Genomic DNA, 12749 nt, shown 5'->3' with positions numbered 1-12749 from the left:
CATCCCGGCACCACTTTCTTTCTCCTATCCTCTGTCCTCAGTCCAAGAAGAGTCGTCAAACACTTGGAATACAGAAGAGAGAGAATGATATTTGTCTTCTGTCTTGTTTTCTTCTGTGACTCTGGGCACTGGATGTGGTTTCCAGGTCATGTTTGGCAGGAATCGCATTGTTTGCATGAAACAGGAAAATCTCTGCCAAGCTAGCCTGGGAAATCTCTAGCTTTCACTCTGAAGACACTGGAAGATGTAACAGTTTTCTAGCACTGTGTTTGAGGGCTTGGCTTGAAGTCCCATTTCTTCCAGGAAACCTTTCCAAGTGAGGGAATTGGGATGAAAGCAGAGGGCCAGTGATATGTGTTAGATTGACTTGGGGCTTTACCCTTGATTTCTGTATTGTTTGAATTTTGACACACTTTTTATTTTATGATGTGATTGGTCATGGATCACGATGCACATCTGTTATTATGTAGTGATTTGTGGACTGAAGAGCTGGCAGAGAAATAGATGCTTTATGAAATTACTCACAGTTCATATGCCAGGATAACTGAAAGGTGAGCTGTGGTGTTGGGGGCTGGTATTATTAACTATATGTGGCAACTGAAATTGTGAGTATGGAACTGTGCAAAGCAAGGACTTCCTGTATTCAATTGGCTGCTAAGCCACTCCACTAAGAAATTCTATAAGCACCTAAAATTAGTCATCTCTCCTTCAAAACCTTCTTCCTTTTCTGATTCCTGTCATATCCTTCATCTAGGCACACGGGGTAAGAACCTGGGAATCATTTTATCTTCTGATCCTACTCACTCTACATCCAAGCAATTACCAAACCCTGAAATTCCCTCCTAAATATTTCACGAATCCATCCTAATCTCTCTCTCCCACCCTAATTCAGGCCCCTATCTTGCTCATAGGTATCCAGCAATATTCTTTTCTCAGCGTCTGCAGGCATCCCTTCAATCAGTCCTTCACACACTGCCATTAACTAAAACATAGAGCTGATGCTATGTCCTTGCTCAAAGCCTTTCAATGTTACCCCCTAGAGAATAAACTCTAACATATCGCCATGGTAGACGAGGCTTTCTATAAACTGGTTCCTGTAGAAATCTGTTTTCTCATCACTTCTTGTCAATATTCAATGCCTTAGAACCACGGAACTATGCTGCAGTTGGTTTCTGATGTCTGTTTACCAGGAATATTCCCCTTCCCTGTCACTCTCCTCACCTGGCTACCTTCAATGCACCATTTAAGACTCAGCTCAAGTGTCCCATCCTCCTTTACACCCCAGGACTGGGCTAGATCCCCCTCAATTCTCCCAAAGTTCTCTTGCATGGCTCTATAATTGCTTTCACCAGAAGGCAGGGGCTACATCTTATTCATCTTTGTATTCCAAATGCATGGTATATAATAAATGCTTGATTGATGCTCCTTATGCATCTGAACACAAGTTTGGAGTTGTACAGTTGCTCTGTAGTGAGCCAATGACATGGAATGCAGCAGCATGCAAAATGATTTCATTTATTTTCTTTCATTTTATCATTTTAAGGACAGCAGAGGAGGAGGTCATACGATGCCCACTAGAGATGAGAAGAGGGAACTCCAGGGAACCTACATGGTTTATCCAGTGTACATATCTTTTACCAGGCAGATCTTCCTCTCAAAACTGGATCTTCTGACTTGAAGTTCAGGACTCTTTCTCTGGTAGATTTTAGTCCTGACTTTTGTCTGTTGGCTAAGCGTTGGGGTGCACTTCAGGGAGAGCAGGTGTTTTGCTCATTTTGTCCACTGTTCTTCCCAGTGCCTAGAACCCCTGGTAGTACTGAATATATGTTTGGTGAATTAATTAATCACGAGTTAGTGAGTGTTGGCATAATGTCAAGTTGTATTCATCGGAGAGGAGAAGCTAGACATTTGAGAATGTGATAAGGGTATGTAAAAGAGATATCAAAGCATCCCCTAGTTCTAGAGGTAGCAAGCATAAAGAGGATCACTTTCTCTCCTAAACCCAGATAATAGGACATCTGTAGGGTTCCCTGGGGCTGAAGTCCCCAACACTCCAGTCTCCCTGAGCAGGTGAAAGAAAGCTTTAGCAGGCAGCTGTCTCCTACCACCCCAGCAGTGGGATTCTTGGAAAGGTATCATCACTCCTGGCTGTCAGGATGGGGCTGGAGCTTACTGGCTTCCAAGAATGTGACTGATGGCAAATTTGAGTTCAAAAGAAGATTGGATTTCAAGGCAACTGGAAGCTATTCAGTCAAAGCCAAGTGTTAGAGGGAGAGTTTCCTCTTGTCTCCTCTCTTCTTCTCTCCCTCCCTCTAGGGCAGCCCAAGGCCTGTTGAGACCTGAAAAAGAACTGACAGCACTTGACTGTTTTTCTAATTGAGAGAAGGAGAGATGAAAAACCAGGCTCTGGACTGTTCACAAACCCAGGGAGGATCTAAGAGTCACGTCTCCCTGGGAGCCCTGGTTAGATGGCTATTCGGAGTGTCTAACATGCCTGGGCTGGGCCTGAGCACCCATATCCAGCAGTCAGCATGCTCTCTCAGGAAAAAAAGAATTTACCATGCTATCTGTTGACTATAAGAAGAAAAGAAGGGGCCAATAATAACAAATTGAGTGTGTGTACAAACTTTGCAGTTTACTATCACAACTACACAGTGAAACAGTTACACAGGTACCATGAACACTTTGCAGATAAGAAATCTGGGACCAAGGGAGGTTAAAGACTTGATCATGGTCATATACCGAGCAGATGGTGGTGCAGGCTTAAAACAAGGCTCTTAATAAAAGACAGCCACCAATAACTGAGCACAGTTCTAAGCACTTTCATGCATAAAATATTTAATCCCCACAGCAACCCATGAAGTAGATTTTATTTCCATTTTATAGATGAAGAAGTAGAAGCTCAAAAATATTAAGTAAATTGCTTCAGACCAGATAGCCATTAATAGTGGAGCCAGAATTAGTTTTCTGGGTACAGCCAGTCTGACTACAGAGTCAGTCATATAACGACTAGTTGAGTGTAAATTTTCACACTCAGAAGAAAATCTCATCCACAGTTTTTTGGGAGGTCTCTACATTTGATGATATTATCAGAACCCTCTTGATTTTCACCAGATCCTTATTGGGGCAGCTGTCACACTTGGCCATGGCAGGTTCAGGGCCCTGGAGGAGAACCCCAACCAGAAAGCACCAAGCACACAAATTTAAGAGCCAGCACACCAATGGTCAGAGGGCATGCTGACAAATGGAAATCAAAGGAATACAGTGATAGCAGAGCAAATCAAGAAAAGAGATATAACGCTCATGTGGCTAGTCAACCACTAGTTGACTAGCCACATGAGCGTTAGAAGTCTGTAGAAGGAAGAAAAGACAAAAAAAAGAGGGTCATTTAAGGGGAGCACATATTCAATCATCTTATGGACTTTTTTGAGTGTTTATTTTATGCATTATCCTGTCATGCAAACTTATCTAAACCTCACATCGACACTGTGAGAAACTGAGTTCTGAGAGGCTGAGTTGCCATCTACTAGTCCGACTATAGAGTTAACAAAGACATTCTGGCTGTCAACATAAGATGGTCATTATAACTTTCCAAGGTTCCCTCCTTCCCTGGTCCTCATGGGTACAAACAATAAAAACTGTGTAATAACTTAGCCTTCAAGACTCCTTGCAGGGAGTCAAAGGAACATAGCACACAGCATCCCTGTTCACCAGGACCTGGCAAATTCATTGGGGAAAAACACCTCTCAAGTTTATCTTTATATCTAGCTATCAACAGTGGTGAACTGGTACCTTGTTTGCATAGCTGAGTAGAGTGTTTTAGGCATGAAAAAAACTAGATATAAAGCACTCAAAACAAAACATAACAAACAAACAAGTGGAAATAACTTTTCATTCCCTCATTAGTACTAACTTTAAAACATCTATTAATAGTAATAAAACAGGTTTACTTAAAATATACCCCTCATTATGAAATAATGAAAAACACACTCTGCTCAAAAGTCTAGTGCAGAGGAGTGGTGACATGCCTTTACATAAAAGTGATACACTTCTCTAACCACTTAGTTAATTAAATTTGATTTTATTTATGGAGTTTTCCTGGCCTTTCCCTTGTTTGGGTTTTCTTCCCATCTAAACTCTTCCAATTCTCTCTGATCCACCTGCTGGTAAGTTTTTCTCCTTTCTTGAAATTCCTTTGGGTCTTCTGGAGAAAACTTTCTCTTATTCATCTCAAGCCCAGCCCAAGGGGATAAACAAGCAAACAAAACTCAGCTTGCTTTCCAAGTACACACACAGGGAAATAAAAGAAGAATTCAGGCAGTGAATGCTGTGTCAAGTGCATGTTTTAGACCTGAGGTTCCCGAACTTTCTCTGTTCACAAAAACCTTTCGTGTCTCAGCAATTTTTTCATGGTGCCCCTAGGCCAAAGGAATTACCGACAGTTCATTTACTAAGCAATTAAGTAATTAGGTCCAAATAACTTAATAAGTATTTATGGCTTAACAACTTAGTAGCCAATTGAAAAATTAATCCTCAAAAGATTGAAAGAAAAAACTGTTTGTATTTTATTATTAAATAATCGCAATCATTTATTTGTAGGCACTGCACAATTTTTCAGACCTTGGACTCACATTAGATACTGCACCACCACCCTCATTTCCTGTTCCACATTGATTTTCACAAGGAACTTTTCTTAAAAATCACAGCAACTGCAAAAATACATCATGAAAAGAAATGTGGCACGATCTAATGTGGAAACCGTGCACTACCTTGACCTGGTAGTTGGCATGGTGTCTGACATTTTTTTTTGAGAAAATCTAATATATTCCTCAGCACCCCGTGAGCTTGCTGCAGTACCCTGGGCGCCACAGCACTCAGTAGGGAACCACAGTTCCATATGGGAAATGTGGTGAGGGCTCAAAGAAGGAACCAAACACTTACCACGAAAGTGGTTCACAGATTTCGTGGAGGTGGAGAAACTGGAGCTGGGCTTGCTGACTCAGCTGGGTGCCGAAGAAGAGATGCAGGCATGCCAAAATAGAAGAGGGTCATGTACAAAGTGCAGAGAAGCCAGATGGACTTGCTGAAGACATGGAGGAGGAAGCAGGCTGCAATATATTGTCAGGGGCCTAGCCATCAGCCCACGGGCTGGGGCCTGGCTCACCTCCCCGTGGGCTAACCTTCATCCCCCCACCCTCTGAGGGCAGAGACTATCTTTATTCGTTTGTATCTTCCATAACAAGGAGCTTTGTGTAGAGAGCTCTTTCAAAAAGTATTGCCACACTCAGCCTTGCTGGAATGCTAATATCCGGGCCTTTGAAGGCCAATGGCACAGCCAAAGTGGTTAAGGATATCAGCCAAGGCCAGGCAGCTGGGTCAGGGCTGTCCTTCCTGCAACAGATCCCATTATGGCTAGTTTGGAGGAAATGATAGGTGAGGGAACTCGGCCCATGTTGTTTTGGAGAACAGTCTTACAGAGAACACCAAGCGCTCATTCCCACACCTCCTATCTGCTATGTCTCCAAAGTTTACCAGGAGGCTGGTCTTTGGGAAATGCCCCATCCCAGGCAGGACTCCCCAGCACGCCTCTGTGCCCAGGAGGCAGCCCAGCTGGGACAGGAGCCCATCGGAGAGCCTTTGTGTCTTTTTTATTTACAGTGTAAACAGCATTTAGGCTGCAGCTTTGCAAGGCCTCAGTCTATTTGCTCAGGTAAATCCATTCGCCCTGGATGTGGTTTCCAGGCAAGATCTCAGGCCATGAAGGCATAGGAGGCTTTGTGCAGTGACTTCTGGATTCTTCCTCTTACCAGCCATCACAGGAAGAAGAAGAAAGAAATCCTCTGGCCTTCGCTGCTTTTACATTTCCTCTGTTTATTTACATTGCTCCTAAACAGATATTCTCCCAGGAAAAAAAGAGGACGCTTCCTTGTCTATGTGCTGTCCTTTCCTGCACACAGCACTGCTTTAAATAACAGCTCTCTTGGGAACATCACTGTATAACAAAGTTCATTGGATGAAAAGTGAAGTCAACAATAACAAATGAAGTCTTTGTAATCAAGGACCGTACAGCAGTCTGCATCTGCAGCTCTTTTCAACTAAAATATCCATTTCTGATAAATAGATGTATTGTTTGTAATTTACTGGTGTCAGCACAAATATCGGTAGGTTTGTAATTGGTGGTATCTCTTATTTTGAGAAAGAGCTGAATTCTAGCAAAACGAACACGTAGTGGATTCTCTTTCCAGAGAAGCCTATTGTTTTTCTGTTAATTCCCTTCATAAAATTGGAAATGCTTTCTTTGGTCTCCTACAGGTCTGGGTTTACAAAGAAGCAATCCAGAGACATCTCAATTCCTCCTAGTTATTTTGTCCTGAATTAGAGTAAATTACCACTGGTAGGTTAGTAATGCTTCATGAATCAACCACCCAAGCTTCTCACAGGGTCCTTGCCCCAGAGAAAAATTCACATACTCTCCCTTTAAATGTGCCTTTAAAAGTAAAATCTGTAAAACTGGTTGTGACTACTGAGCAGCAGTCCCAAAGACAAGATAAGAAAAGTAAGTCTAGGTGAAATTTGGAAATTCTCTTGAAACTCTTCATTATTGATCAATGCTGGAGAGAACTCTGAATTTTCTTTCCTCCAGGGTGGAGTAGGGTCTCTTAACTGTCCCTTGACGTTAACACTTCCTCAAGTCAAAGCCTTTCCTGGAGGCTGGGAATGATTTACATCTTCACCTGAGCTGGACGTTAAAAACAGAAACAAGCTTACGGCTTAGGGAATATAGTCAACAATACTGTCATAACTATGGATGGTGCCAGGTGGGTGCTGGACCAACCAGGGGGATCACTTTATAAATTATACCAATGTCTAACCACTATGCCGAACACCTGAAACTAATATAATATTGAATTTCAACTGTAATTTAAAAAACATGTTTTTAAAAAAGCAAACAAAACTCTGGCTTTGTTCTGTTCTTCAATTACCTGCTTTCAATAAATTCCTGCCTCCTCCCCACAAGAACGCACTCCGGGGAGGCAAGGATTCCACCTGTGTCTGCCCTCCACGGGTTCATCCCAAGTGCCTCAGCGCAGGGCCTGGCACAGTCAGTGCGCAGCAAGTTCTTCCCAAGGAAAGCAGTGAGAGGAGCAGCAAGTGGAGAGCAGTACTGTGAGGCTTGCGAGGGGCAGAAGGCACAAGCGGTACTCGCCTCAGAGCAGTGCAAAAGCCTTGTTTGGGATCGAACTCCCTTCTCTAGCAGCCTCATGAATACTTAAAGACCTCAGTCCTATTTCCCAGGCAATCACTGTCTGGGCACAGCACCCTCTGCTTAAATGCAATGGTGAGTGAACTAGTTTCATGGAGCTGCCTTGCAAATTATCACAAACATGGTAGCATAAAACAACAGAAATTTATTCTCTCGCAGTTCTGGAGGCCAGAAGTCTGAAATTGAGGTATTGGCAGAGCTGCACTCCCTCCAAAGTTTCTATGGACAAATCGTTCATTGTATCTTGCAGGTTCTGGTGGCCCCTGACAATCCTTAGACTTCGTTGGCTTGTAGCTCCATCATTTTCATCTCTGCCTCCCTCTTCACTTTGCCTTCCCCTCTTCTCATAAGGACCGCTATTGTCGGATTTGAGACTCACTCTAAATCCAGGATGATTTCATTTAACTTAATTCACCTTAGCTTAATACTATTTGCAAAGACTCTTTTTCTGAATAGTCACATTCACTAGTTCTGAGTGGACCTGTTTCTTGGAGGCCGCAATTCAGCCCGCTGCAGTGAGAATCAATGAGTCCTTCAACGAGGTCTTATAAGTGCCAAGTGCAATGAGACCATTACTTAGGATGATCTGATTATTTAACAAATGCTAAGATGTTTAGATGTTTGTTGCCAAGTGAACGCTGATTTTGCATAAACAGTGTGCAGCCGGATCGCCCAACTGCATTTATGTCCTTGTTCATTAAGCAAAAAGAGATCTTATTCCCCACTGATTTCATGTAGAGAACATCTGGGGCTTTGACCTTATCATCTGTCGTTGTTATCTAAGCTATGAGCCAATATACTGAACACAAGGGAGCTGAGAAGCAGTGAGACGTTGAGTAGAATTCCATCCCTTGGAAGCACTTGCTTATTGAATGTTTTTGGTGCTTTCACACTGAGTAGGTTGCTGTTCTGAATGTTGAGGGACTCCAGGCTAACATGCGGTTGAGAGTGCAGGTTATAGAAAGCTCGTGGAGCCGTCAATAAATATTTTTTACATACACCTGGAGAATTAAACTAAAAGCACATGCTTTGATTTTATTCACAACAATCTCATTAAAAAAACAGCTTGCTAAGTGCCTTGCTAAATGTCAAAATACATTACATCTACCAATTGGCCAGTTCTATAAACTTATCAGAAAGAGGCTCTTATTTGGCAAGATTTATTCTCAGTGAACCTATATCAGTTCCTGGTGATCACTGTTGAAAGATTGATTCTAGAATGTTGGTGTCAACAGCAGGTTTACCAGTGTATAGTTTCTGTAATAAAACTCAAAAAAAAAAAAAAAAAGGACATTTGCTCATATCCTGTCAACTGACATTCCTCTAACTTTCCAGGAATTTGCAGAGGTTACTGACAGTGGCTTTTCTTATAAGAAATTAACTCAACTGTGTGAAATAAAAAATCCTGTGTACAATGAATCCTTAGTGTGTGTGTGTGTGTGTGTGTGTGTGTGTGTGTGTAAAACCCACTTTTGTCTAATTAATTCTCAAAACAACCCTACAAGTAGGCATTGCTGTTAAGCTTTTACAGATGAGGGAAACAGTTGAAGCAAAACAGATGACAAGAAATTTCATTTCATGAAAGCTGGACATTTGAAAGGAAGCACTTTTTTTGCAAAGATGAAGTTTCTGGTGCCAGAGAATGTCCCTTCATTTGGATAAGGCCACCCATGCACACAGGTTCCAACACTGCTGCCTTTGTGTTGTATGTAGCTGGTGACATCTGAATGGGGACCGGCCACAGATGAATGAGAATCTTGTGGCTGTTGTCGAAAGTCATAAATGGTTAAATCAGGACTCCATGCCGGTTTATGCCACATTCATATCTGCTCATGTCTCAATCTTAGAACAATTCCTTCTTGTTTAACCCTCTGAGATACAAACTGATAATGTTTTTAAACAATTAATTCAGGTCAATGGTTCATATTAAACTCATCAGAGAGAACTTTAAACAACAACAGCAACAACAATAAAATGATATCTAGGCACTTCTCCAGACCAATTTAATAAGGTTCTGTAAGAGTGAGGCAGAGAATTGGCATTTTTAAAAGGTTTCCCAGGTGATTCCAATGTGCAGCCTGGGGTTTGAACCACTGATTGAATATCATCTCATTTAAAGTGGTGAGATCAGAGTTTCTCAAACTTAACTGTGCATAGAAACTACCCAGAAGCTTGTTAGACATGCAGGTGCCCAGGTGCTTCCACTAGAGATTCTGACTGTAAGTCGAGAGCGGAGTCCAGGAATCTGCATTTGTAACCAGCATCTCAGATGAGTTTAATGCATATATATCCCTGGACCGCATTTTAAGAAACAACGGGCAAGATGCCCTATTTTGGCTTATCTTGGACTAAAATTATATCTTTGCGTCTTCTCTGTTTCCCATTCCAATGCGAAAATCAGCCTTATTTCTGAAAAGTATTTAAGTAGACTAGGAGTCGTATTAGTCAGGTTAGGCTCTGCTGCAGGAACAAAAAAACTTCCACGTCTTAGGGGATTCATACAAAGTTTATTTCTGGTTACACCACATGACTTTCACATTGGGGGCTCTGCTTCATATGGTCACTCGGAGACTCAGGTTGATGGAGATGCCACCGTCTTATAATGCTGCCATATCAACAGAGTAAGTGGCAGAGGATAGGGAAGAGTATGGAAAACTCACAATGACCTCCCCCGGATGGGCAGTGACACTGGCATTGCTACTCACCATCCATTGATCAGACCTAGCCACGTGACCGCCAAGAGGGAGGCAAGAGAATAAAGGGCAGCTTGGACAACAATAGGTAAGCAGTCGTCTCTTCCATAGGATTAGAACAGTTGTGCCTGATCTCTGGCTTCTTTTATCTATTGACAATTCTTTCTCAATCAAGCAAGCGTTTACTAAGCCCCAACTCCATGATCGGCACTGTGCCAGAAAATAATGGAAGACAGGCTCCAAAAGAAATAAAGATAGGCTTCCTAGTCCTCGAGATTCTTCATAGAGATAACATTCACAGATCAGAAGGAGTGAGTAAACAATAGACAACATTGCATGATCAAGGACCAAATAATGTGGGTGGCTCTGTGCAGCAGACACTCAGAAGAGGTGTGACCCACTAGGCAGGGAAGGTTTGACTGGAGACTTAGAAGCTGGACTAGGACTTGAAGGAGGTCTAGGTAACCGCTTAGAGAGAAGGAAGAGGCAACAGCTTTGAGAGAGGTACAGAAAGAATTGAGTATAAATCCTCAGAGAGGATCAAGGTGTTAACTGTCTGGGGAGCCCCGAGTGTTATACTTGCTACTCCCCGGTTTATTTTGATTTCAATTAAAGCCTATAATTAACTGAACTCGGGCTGTCAGTGAAAGTCACCTGTTAGCAAAGTGCAAACTCTATTAAACAGTGGCTTATAGGTGGACTAACTTCTACCTTTTCCCTATTTTAAAGAGGAAATACCTTGATATAGTCTTTGGGCCAGGAAAATCTGCGGAGCTTACCAGGGACAGCCTCTCTAATGTCCCATAAATAGTGACATTCCTCTCTGAGGACCACAGGTAGAGTGTTCCCCAAGGAGGACCTGAGTGCTTAGGGTTTGCACTTATGTGGGATGTGAAGTCCTCTCTTAAGACTCATACCCATCGACAGCCTTGCCACCCTGCACATGCCCGATCTCATCTGAGCTAGGAAGCTAAGCAGGGTCGGGCCTGGTTAGTACTTGGATGGGAGACCACCTAGGAAGACCAGGTGCTGTAGGAGTTAAAAAAAAAGACTCAAAGCCCTCACATTCTGCCGCTACGGCTGCTGCTGCCATCACTGCCACTGCTACCATCGTTCAGGTTTCAAGAACAGTGGTATCAGCAAGCTCCCAAGTCTTTCTCACCAAAGGCGAGGCTCTGCCACCCCAATAAATCAGCGGCGAAATAATAAATAGATGTTCTCACTGGCCCTCCAGAGCAGGCTTGCGAAATTCCCCCCACTCCATGCTGCTGTCACCACTTCTGCCCGGGACCAGAGAAACTCAGAGGGTACACAGTGCCTCTGTCCCTGGAGACAATGAGCCAAGTCTCTGGAGGGGTGAGCAAGGTGCTGCAGGCAGTGCCTGAGATGGGGCGGGCTCGAAAAGATTGGGATCTGCTTGGCTGTGTTGAAATTGAGTCTCTTGCAGGGCCTAGAGGAATAAAACCGTCTGCAGATAAGCGAGCTGGGCTGGAAGTCTGGGTCAGGATGGGGCTCACCTTTGAGAACGCCTGCTTTGAGGTGCTGTGAGAACTGTGGTTTGGATATGCTTATTTGCTTGTGGCTTTGGTCCCCACAGCGTGGTGGGGGGTGTGAAGAAAGGGGGAGAAAGTGTTGAAATATCAACAAGGAGGCAGAGGCAGTTCTCATGGGTGGCTGTGTCAGGATGGCAACTAGGGAAGGAAGGGAGAACTTGGACTTGGGGTCTGGGAGGAGCTGTTCACCCGGGGTGGCGAAGAGGGTGTCCCTGTATCTCCTCCAAGAGTTCCTAAATCCCAAATTAGAACATCTCTTCTAACTCCTATGTCTTATAAGTTAGCACAGCGAGGGAGGCTGACCAACCCAAAGTCACACAGCTAATGGGGGCAGAGTCAGAAGTCCAAGTCACTTTCCACCAGACTGCCTGTCAAGGCAAAATACACACATACATATGCATGTTCGTGTGCACGCGTGCACACACACATGGAAAATCAGACAACAGGGCATGAGTTTCACTCAGGGTGGGAAAGCTTTTGCAAGGCAGGAAGAAGGCCCCAAGGAGTCCCCTGCATGGCCTCTCAGCTCTCACTGCTCCCCTGGGGTTGGTAATCAGTGGGAAAGTGCCTTTTTCTGGTAAGAGGTCCTTAATATGTAACCCTTATTAGGTGATGCACTGGCATAGCTTTGATGTGACCACAAAGAAATCTCTGACACATCTGAACCACCTATGGGACCTCTTGGCTCTAGAGCAGAGTCTTCCTGGAATTATTTTTGGGGCTCGAGGGGAAGCAATTCTGCTCACTAGGTAGATATCATCCCAAATGAGCACACATTATCATTTTATGACTCTTTAGAGAAGTTATATGTGGGGTACCATTCCCTTGAAGGAGTTGAGAAATCACCCCAGGGAGAAGCCTGGGCAGCCTGGGATGGAGAGAGTGGCCTGACACCGAGACCACCATCAGGCGACAGCAACAGGTACCACAACCGCCTTCCAGGGCACCTCCTCTGTGTGGCATGCTCCAGGAAAATGCCAAGTGCCCCCTGACTCCAAAATGCCTTCATCACAGGTACCTTCCAATGCGTCACTGCACTGGTGTCTGAGGCAGCTGTTCAGGCACTGAAGAGAGAGGCCATGAGCCTAGTGGTTAGAATCATAAACCCCGAAACAGACTTCTCGGGGGGTTTCCCAGCTTTACCACTCAGTCATGTGATCTTGAGCAAGTTACTTGACTTTTATTCCTCAGTCTCTTCATCTGGAAACGGGAATGATAATAGTTACATTCTGGAATAGT

General features: G+C 43.7%; 1 pseudogene; it reads left to right on the top strand.

Annotated features, from left to right (window-relative positions):
* Positions 1-10876: 10876 nt before the first annotated feature.
* LOC112481715 lies at positions 10877-10995 on the top strand (annotated as a pseudogene).
* The last annotated feature ends 1754 nt before the right edge of the window (positions 10996-12749 follow it).

Source organism: Pteropus alecto, unplaced genomic scaffold, assembly GCF_000325575.1.
Source record: "Pteropus alecto unplaced genomic scaffold, ASM32557v1 scaffold55, whole genome shotgun sequence".
In the NCBI taxonomy this organism is placed as follows: Eukaryota; Metazoa; Chordata; class Mammalia; order Chiroptera; family Pteropodidae; genus Pteropus; species Pteropus alecto.
Note: the sequence above shows the minus strand (reverse complement) of the source record. Positions and strands in the feature narration are given on the sequence as shown.